General features: G+C 44.4%; 1 pseudogene; it reads left to right on the top strand.

Annotated features, from left to right (window-relative positions):
* Positions 1-563: 563 nt before the first annotated feature.
* Positions 564-1726, top strand: LOC112630525 (annotated as a pseudogene).
* The last annotated feature ends 7989 nt before the right edge of the window (positions 1727-9715 follow it).

Below are 9715 nucleotides of genomic sequence, written 5' to 3' on the forward strand. Positions count from 1 at the left end.
ACATCAAGGAAACTATCAAGAAAGTAGAAATGATAACCTACAGAATGGGAGAAAAATATTTGCAAACATATGTCTGGTAAAGGCCTAGTATCCAGAATAGAAAAAGAATTATTCCCCTTCCCCTCCCCGCGGCCTCCATTCCCTCCCAGGGTCGCTTCGCAGAGCTGCCGGGAACCCTGCGGCGGCAGCACTTTTCACGGCAGGAAGGGGAGCTGGGCTCTGAGCTGGGCTCCGGAGCTGAGCCGCCCGAGCCGGAGGGACTGGTTGGTTGAGGGAGAGAGGGAGGGAGTCCCGGGCTGCCCAACCGCATGTTCAGCCCTATCCGCTCCTGCGGGGAGTCCTGGGCAGGTGGGGCGGGGGTCCACTAAGACCGCCACCGGCCCCTCGGCGCTGACGGGACCGCGAGGGGCGCACCCGCCGAAGGCAGCCCCGCCGAAGGCAGCCCCGCCGAAGGCAGACGCGGCCCGGACTTCGTCCTGAGCAGCGGGCGCGGGGCAGCGCAGCGGGAGGAAGCGAGAGGTGCTCCTCTCCCCGGAGTTGGAAGCCCCTTGGCCGGGTCCAAAATGCGCAAGAAGAAGCCAACGCCCATCCAGCTGACCCCGGCCCCCCACGGCTCCGCGGTTAACGAGACCAGCTCTGCGGAAACCAACTTGGAGGCCTTGCAGAAGAAGCTGGAAGAGCAGCAGCGAAAGCACTGCTTTCTTGAGGTCTTTCTTACCCAGAAGCAGAAGGTGGGAGAACTAAAGGATGACGACTTCGAGAAGATCAGTGAGCTGGGGGCTGGCAATGGCGGTGTGGTGTTCAAGGTCTCCTGCAAGCCTTCCAGCCTGGTCATGGCCAGAAAGCTAATTCATCTGGAGATCAAACCCGCAATCCAGAACCAGATCATAAGGGACCTGCTGGTTCTGCATGAGTGCAACTCTCGTGGGCTTCTGTGGTGCATTCTACAGTGAGAGGCGAGACCAGTATCTGCATGTAGCACATGGATGGAGGTTCCCTGGATGAAGTCCTGAAGAAAGCTGGAAGAATTCCTGAACAAATTTTAGAAAAAGTTAGCGTTGCTGTAATAAAAGGCCTGACATATCTGAGGGAGAAGCACAAGATCATGCACAGAGATGTCCAGCCCTCCCACATCCTAGTCAAGTCCCGTGGGGAAATCAAGCTCTGTAACTTTGGGGTCAGTGGGCAGCTCATCAACTCCATGGCCAACTCCTTCATGGGCCCAAAGTCCTACATGTCACCGGAAAGATTCCAGGGGACTCATTACTCTGTGCAGTCAGACATCTGGAGCATGGGATTTTCTCTGGTAGAGATGGCAGTTGGGAGGTATCCCATCCCTCCTCCAGATGGCAAGGAGCTGGAGCTGATGTTTGCGTGCCAGGTGGAGGGAGATGCGGCTGAGACCCCACCCAGGCCAAGGATCCCAGGGAGGCCCCTTAGCTCATAAGGAATGGACAGCCGACCTCCCATGGCAATTTTTGAGTTGTTGGATTACCTAATCAACGAGCCTCCTCCAAAAATGCCCAGAGTGTTCACTTTGGAATTTCAAGATTTTGTGAATAAATGCCTAATTAAAAACCCCGCAGAGAGAGCAGATTTGAAGAAACTCATGGTTCATGCTTTTCTCAAGAGATCTGATGCTGAGGAAGTGGATTTTGCAGGTTGGCTCTGCTCCACTGTCGGCCTTAACCAGCCCAGCATGCCAACCCATGCTACTGGCGTGTAAGTGTTTGGGAAGCAGCAAAGAAAGAAAGAAAGAAAGAGAAAGAAAAGAAAGAGGAAGGAGGGAGGGAGGGGAGGTGAGCGAGGAAGGGAAGTGAGAGCAAAAGAAAAAAAGAAAGAAAAAGAAGGAAAGGAAGGAAGGAAATAAAAAAGAAAGAAAGAGAAAAGAAAGAAAGAGAGAGAAAAGAAAAGAAAGAGGAAGGAGGGAGGGGAGGGGAGGGAGGAAGGGAAGGGAGAGTGAAAGAAGAAAAAGAAAGAAAAAGAAGGAAAGAAATGAAGGAAAGAAAAAAGAAAGAGGGAGAGAAAAAGAAAGAAAGAAAGAAAGAAAGAAAGAAAGAAAGAAAGAAAGAGAAAGAAAGAAAGAAAGAAAGAAAGAAAGAAAGAAAGAAAGAAAGAAAGAAAGGAAGGAAGGAAGGAGAGAGGGAGGGGAGGGAGGAAGGGAAGAGAGAGTGAAAGAAAAAAGAAAAAGAAGGAAAGGAAGGAAGGAAAGAAAAAAGAGGAAAGAAAGAGAAAGAAAGAAGGAAAGAAAGGAAAGAAAGAAAGAAAGAAAGAAAGAAAGAAAGAAAGAAAGAAAGAAAGAAAGAAAGAAAGAAAGAAAGAAAGAAAGAAAGAAGAGGGAGGGGAGAGAGGGAGGAAGGGAAGGGAGAGCAAAAGAAAAAAGAAAAAGAAGGAAAGGAAGGAAGGAAAGAAAAAAAGAGGAAAGAAAGAAAAGAAAGAATAGAAAGAAAGAGAAAGAAAGAGAAGAGGGGAGAGAGGAAGGAAAGAGAGGGAGGAAAGGAAAGAAGGAAGGGAGGGAGGGAAATGTTCTAGAATTAGATAGTAGTTGCAGTAGCACAACCTGTGTGTGTACTAGAAGCCACTAAATTGGCATACTTTCAAATGGTTAAAATGGGGAATTTATGTTATGTGAATTTTACCTCAATTTAAGATGTGTGTGTGTACCATCGGATTATGTTATTCAACCTATGAACAACAGTCCATAGACCAGATTTAACACCCAGCTCCAACTAAATCCAAATCCAACCATTTGAATTAGGGCAAAAATTTTAGCCTCTGAGTCTCAGTGTCCTATATAAAAATGGAGATAATAATGCCTGCCTCATAGAGTCCTTAGGATTAAATGAGCTAACGAAAGTAAAGAACATATAATGCGCCCTAGAATGTAATAAATTCTCAGCAGTGAAGAATTTACTGCTGGGTGCAGTGGCTCATTTATAGAATCTCAGCACTTTGGGAGGCTGAGGTGGGAGTATCAGTTGTGTCTAGGAGTTTGAGATGAGCTTGGGCAACATAGTGAGACCCCGTCTCTATAAAATGATAATAATAATACAATGGCATCAGCAGTAGCTGGGAAAGTTATTTGCCGCAAAGAAAGTGTCATGAGTTTCCACTTTGCATAATGTGTTCGCCAAAATTACAGCTCTATGTTAACTTCAGTCTCTTTGCCTATACAAATCTTTCCAAAACCAACTTAAATCTCATCTCAATTAAGCCTTTCCAGTTACCCACACTGAAGATACCTCCTCTTCCACTGAACTTCTCAGAAAAAGAAAAAAGAAATGACGCAAAAAGAAAAGGTACCGCCAGGTGCAATGGCTCATGCCTGTAATCCCAGCGCTTTGGGAGGCCAAGGCAGGAGGATCATTTGAGCCCAGCAGTTCGAGACCAACCTGGGCAACAAGGTAAGACCTTATCTCTGTAAAAAAATAAATAAACAAATATTAAAAAAGAAAAGGCACTAATTTAAAAACCTCTGTCTCCTACCATAACTTCTTTCCTTTGACATCACTTTCTCCATTTCCTTCCACATTTCTTTGACCTCATCAACATCCCAAAAACAATGACATTGCTACTTTTTTTTTACCCAGCACATTCCATCTCATCAAGCTGCAATTCCATAGTCTAACAATACATTTGCTGTCTTACAAATACCTTCAGCTCCATGACCTTCTTCCAAAGCAGAACCTGCACTCTGCACAGATCCAATATCCACCTTACCTCCTCTATGCCTTGAACTTGAAACATTAGTTATGACTGGAGAAAAACATCCAGTTAGGCAGAATGGTAACAGGTCAAATTAATAGTGACCATCCTCAAATGTACACTCGACCATGCCCAGAAATTTTCTTAAATATCCTCTATTAAAACCTTCTCCCATTCTCCATTAGGATTTCATACCTCTCCACTCCACTAAAACTCTGACTTCCTGTTCCATGTAGCCTCAATTGATCATTCCTCACACTTCATGAAGAATACAGAACCCATCAAGTACCAAGTCATCCCTCGTATTTTAGCCACCAATTCTCCATTTGCAACTACAGTCTTCTTTTTCCTTCTATTACATAGAAATGCCTTTCCCATAATGAAAGTTATACGTCTACATCTCTGCTCTAGATTGAATCCTCTTTTCACTCAGGGCCTTGCCGCACACCAAGGTGTGAATATGGTGATCTGGGGGTTTTCTTTTAACTTTTACATAAGTGATTATGGGGCCAGGCGTGGTGGCTCATGCCTGTAATCCCAGCACTTTGGGAGGGGTAGGTGAGAGGATCACTTGAGTCCAGGAGTTTGAGACCAGTCTAGGCAACAAAGTGAGACCCTCATCTCTAAATATAAATAAATACAATATGATAAATAAAAGAAGCTATCATGGATTACTTACATCGTTTTTAAGGAAGAAATTAAGAGGGAGGTGTAATCCGTTGTCATCAGAAAGTTCTGGCATCCTTGGAGAGGATCTAACACTATGTTGTCATTTTGGGTCAACATTCAGCCACCAATTCAATTTTGGGGTAGGAATAGAAATTAAATTCTGCAGCCGGGCACGGTGGCTACGCCTGCAATCCCAGCACCTTGGGAAGCCAAGGCAGGTGGATCATGAGGTCAGGAGATCGATACCATCCTGGCCAACATGGTGAAACCCTGTCTCTACTAAAAATACAAAATCAGCCAGGTGTGGCGGCACGCACCTGTAGTCCCAGCTAACTTGGGAGGCTGAGGCAGGAGAATTGCTTGAACACCAGAGGCGGAGCCGAGATCACGCCATTGCACTCCAGCCTGGCAAGAGCGAGACTCCGTCTCGGAAAAAAAAAAAAAAAAATTCTGCCCAACAGAGAACTGAGTGAGCCAGTCTCATAAAGATCATATGAAGTGCTACAGAATGTAGTAACTATCTCTTGTAAAATAACAGGCCATATATCTCAAGCCTCTCCCATAGCCAACTTAATTGTTGCTAATTTTCTAATTTACCTAAATCACAAAAGTGAAATCAGAGAGATTACCTAATGACTGATCTGTTAAAAGAGGAGTGAATTCAAAAGGCATCAGCAGCATTGGAGAGCCTCTGGTGTGGGGAGGGCTCACCTCTGCAGGGCCACTTTTTCTTGTCAGTGAATCACACGGTCAAATTACGGAAGAAAGTGACAGGAATTCGGCTAAATTCCAACTCCTGGCCTCAGAAGGTTATTCATAATCAACCCTGCAGCAGCAGCTCTCTGTCTGGCAGGGGAGGTTTCCTCTAATTATGTATCGCTCCCTGCGGGCCACCCGGCAGGACCTTTATTTTCTTCACAGTTATTAATCAGCTATCCAGTGTTAACAAGAACATCAGATCCAGAAGTATGCAAATCCACCCCCAATTCTTTGTCATAATCACTAGGCAGGCCACCTTAGGAGCTCACTAATGAGCTGACCGTCTAAAAGCCTCCTGCTAACTACCAAGTCTCCTATTCTTAATGATCACTTCCAAAATGGGATATTTTTGTTTCAAATACATAGGCCTATTCAATACCCTGAAATATATAACTTGTCAGCAACTTTCTGGCAAAACTTTATCTAAATTAGGCAATGCTGAAACTGACTAAATTGTAATAAAACCGAAGAAATGTCCAATGGGCAATTCAAATTCAACACCTGGGGACCTTCCAGTCCCCGGAGACTGAGTCCCAATCTTTGTTCCTTTTTTTTTTTTTTTTTTTTTTTCTGGGGGTGGGGGCGGGCGGCAGAGTTGCACTCTGTCGCCCAGGCTGGAGTGCAGTGGGGCGATCTCGGCTCACTGCAACCTCAATGATACCACTCCAATGACTGGAGGAACACCAGGGTCCTCGGTCTCTCGCCGGTTTAGATAAAACGAAACGGACACACGTGGAGTGGTTTTAAACATCGGAAAGTTTAATAGGCAAGAAAGAAGGAAGAAGAAAACAGCTGCCCCGTACAGAGACAGAGGGAAGGGGGATTCTAACAAAGAGAAAACTCCGTGTGCAGCGGGAAAGTGGCTGCTTATATGAGGAAGCTGGAGGAGGTGGTGTCTGATTTCCATAGGGCCCAGGGGATTGGTTTGACCAGGTGTGTCATTTACGTAACCCGAGAAAAACCTGGCCCTCCCACCTTAGCCCTGTAACATGCAAATGCAGGTCGCCATTATGTTCTGAACACATGGTATTATTTGGAGGTGGTCATGACAATTGCTACACCAGTTGAAAAGGAAAAGACAGCAGGAATCGCCATATTAAGTGAACCCAGTTTCTAATGGCCGACATTTGCATATTAAAGCTTGCTGACCCAACCCTTCAAGCCACCTTTTCTGTTCAGAAAACAGATGGTTCAGGGATTGTTTCTTATTACAGGAAAATTTCCACCAAGAAACTTTACCCTTACTATCTGCCTAAAAATTATTTCTTTTTTTTTTTTTTTTTTTAAGATTGGAGTCTCGCTCTGCCGCCCAGGCTGGAGTGCCCTGGCGCGATCTCGGCTCACTGCAAGTTCCGCCTCCCCGGTTCACGCCATTCTCCTGCCTCAGCCTCCGGAGTAGCTGGGACTACAGGCGCCGCCACCACGTCCGACTAATTTTTTGTATTTTTAATAGAGACGGGGTTTCACTGTGTTAGCCAGGATGGTCTCGATCTGCTGACCTCGTGATCCGCCCGCCTCGGCTTCCCAAAGTGCTGGGATTATAGGTGTGAGTCACCGCCCCCAGCCCCAATCTGTGTTTCTATTATCAAAGTCTTATCCTTTGAATGTGTCTTCTTCTAACAACTTCAAAATAGGATCCCTGTTCTGGAGTATTACATTGAGCCTTACCAAACTGCCAATCTAATAAATTTTTGTCTACAAACATGGCGATTTTGTGGTTCAACTTAATATACTGGCCCTCAGAGTCTTTTGGAAGGGGATTGAGATTTTTAAAGCATACAAATAAAGAATTTTAATAATAATAATTGTAATAACTAACGTTATTGAATCATTCATTTAGTCCTCACAACATGTAACACTCTCATTTCACAGATGTGAAAACTGAGCATAAAGAAGTTGAGTAAGGCCAGGTGCAGTGGCTCATGCCTGTAATCCCAGCACTTTGGGAGGCCAAGGTGAGAGGATCACTTGAGGCCAGGAGTTCAAGACCAGCCTGGGCAACATAGTGCGACCTTGTCCCTATAAAAACTTTTTATTATTTTCTTTTATTTTTTAAAAATTAGTGCACACCTGTAGTACCATCTACTTGGGAGGCTGAGATAGGGGATCACTTGAGCCTGAGAGGTTGAGACTGCAGTGAGCCAAGAATGCACTACTGCACTCCAGCCTCAGTGACAGAGCAAGACCCTGTCTCCAAAAAAAGAGAAGTTGAGTACTTTTCTCAAGGTCACAGACTGGCAAAGGCTAGATTCAACACAGGCTTGTCTGATACACAGGCGTTAACCACTGCACTGTATTTCCCGAAAAGTTTCTGTTGATCATGAAGGGACTCCCTCTGACCCCATATACTTTTCTAGGCATTGAAACTTTTACTTTTTCCACTGAGATCCCATAAGGGATAAAGTTACACATGGGCATTATGGGTGAGTCTACTGTATGCAAAACAGGTATTGTGTGGCTACACACGTGTGCACATGCAGCATGCTCCTGTAGAAGTGTGTGCCATGAGTGGAAATTAGGCTATGATTGTGTGGTATGGACAACAACGTTTGATAGATTAGAATTCTGAAGATTTCTAATTTTATGAACTTATGAACAGGACAGACTCAATGTTTTGAAAACTCTCCCACTATTAACACAGAAGAATGCCAGATGTAACATCCATTTGAATGCATAGCAGCCAGCTGTGGTGGCTCATGCCTGTAATCTCAGCATTTTGGGAGACTGAGGCAGGTGAATCACTTGAGGTCAGTAGTTCGAGACCAGCTTGGCCAACATGGCAAAACCCCCTCTCTACTAAAACTACAAAAATTAGCCAGGCATGGTGGTGCATGCCTGTAATCCCAGCTAATTGGGAGGCTGAGGCAAGAGAATCGCTTGAACCTGGGAGGCAGAGGTTGCAGTGAGCCAAGATCGCACCACTGCACTCCAGCGTGGATGACAGAGTGAGACTCTGTAAAAAAAAAAAAAAAAAAAAAAAGTAAAACCATTTGAATGCAGAGTTAAGCTTACAAGAAAGTAAGAGAAATCCCCAGAGCGCAGCAATGAAGATTTGGTTTCTGAAAACCAGAGCATTATGCAAGTGAGCTGATGTGGCAACTAACCTGGATTGGTTGGGTTTATCTTCATCTTGACGAATGTTAGGAATTTGTTTTAACATGCACACAGCGATAAAGTAAAAGACCTTGAGACTGCCAAGTAGGAAGCTGAAGTAAGACCCACCCATCCTCCCTCCCCTGACTCCACATACAGCACAGGAAGAGTCGACTAGAAAAATCTCTCTCTACCAGCATAATGAAATGACGTGGAAGTTAGTCTCTTCTGGCCTACCTAGACTCTGAATAGAAAAACAAAAATATGAGTTTCCTCACTGGAAAGTCAATTATGGAGCCCTGCTGAAGATGAACTCACAACATACAATCACACAACTCAGTACTTAATAATTCGTCGTGAGCAAGAGCCAGCAGAAGTAACAAGCATGTAACAAAGTTCATTAGACTCTCAGAGCTTCAGGTTGCTGAATAATCAAATGAAGATGATAAAACAAAGACATAAAGGAGAAAAGTAAACATAGGAGACAGTATAGAAAGAAAAAAAAACCGGCCGGGCGCGGTGGCTCAAGCCTGTAATCCCAGCACTTTGGGAGGCCGAGACGGGCGGATCACGAGGTCAGGAGATCGAGACCATCCTGGCTAACATGGTGAAACCCCGTCTCTACTAAAAAATACAAAAAAAAAACTAGCCGGGCGCAGTGGCGGGCGCCTGTAGTCCCAGCTACTCGGAAGGCTGAGGCAGGAGAATGGCGTGAACCCGGGAGGCGGAGCTTGCAGTGAGCAGAGATCCGGCCACTGCACTCCAGCCTGGGCGGCAGAGCGAGACTCCGTCTCAAAAAAAAAAAAGAAAGAAAAAAAAACCTATGAAATGAAAAATGGAATCACTGAAACAGAAAACCCATTAGTCAAATTTGGCAGCAGCTTGGACACAGCTGAAAAGGGAAGAGAAGACTATGATAGGGCTCAGGAAATTGCCCAGAATGCAAAAGAAATAAAACACAGAAAGTCTTCAAGAGAGTTTAAGAGCCACAGAAGAGAGAATGAGAAGATAAATATGTATCTAATTGGAATTCCAGCAGAAACAAAGAGATGTGAGAGAGGTAATATTCAAAGAACACATGGCTGAGAATTTTCTAGAATTAATGAAAGACATGAATCCTCAGATTCAGGAAATACAATACAAAAAGTACCAAGCAGGAAATGCAGAAATAAAGCTATACCTTGTCACATTATAATAAACAGCAAAACTCCAAGACAACAAGAAAATTTTAAACACCAAAAAAAAAGTAGATTAACTACAAAGGAATGACAAAGAGCAGACTTAACAACAATAGAAACCAAAAACACAATATCTTCAAAGTGAAAAAATGTAATTATTATCTAGGATTCTCTGCAGATAAAGAAGATAAATTATCACTGAAGAATGAGGGCAAACTAAAGACATTTTAAAGCAAACAAAGAATAAGAGAGTTGACCTCTGTCAAACCTTGGCTGAGAGGAATCCTAAAAGACATAATTTAGGAAGAAGG

The sequence above is a fragment of the Theropithecus gelada genome, chromosome 8 (assembly GCF_003255815.1).
Source record: "Theropithecus gelada isolate Dixy chromosome 8, Tgel_1.0, whole genome shotgun sequence".
Lineage (NCBI taxonomy): Eukaryota > Metazoa > Chordata > Mammalia > Primates > Cercopithecidae > Theropithecus > Theropithecus gelada.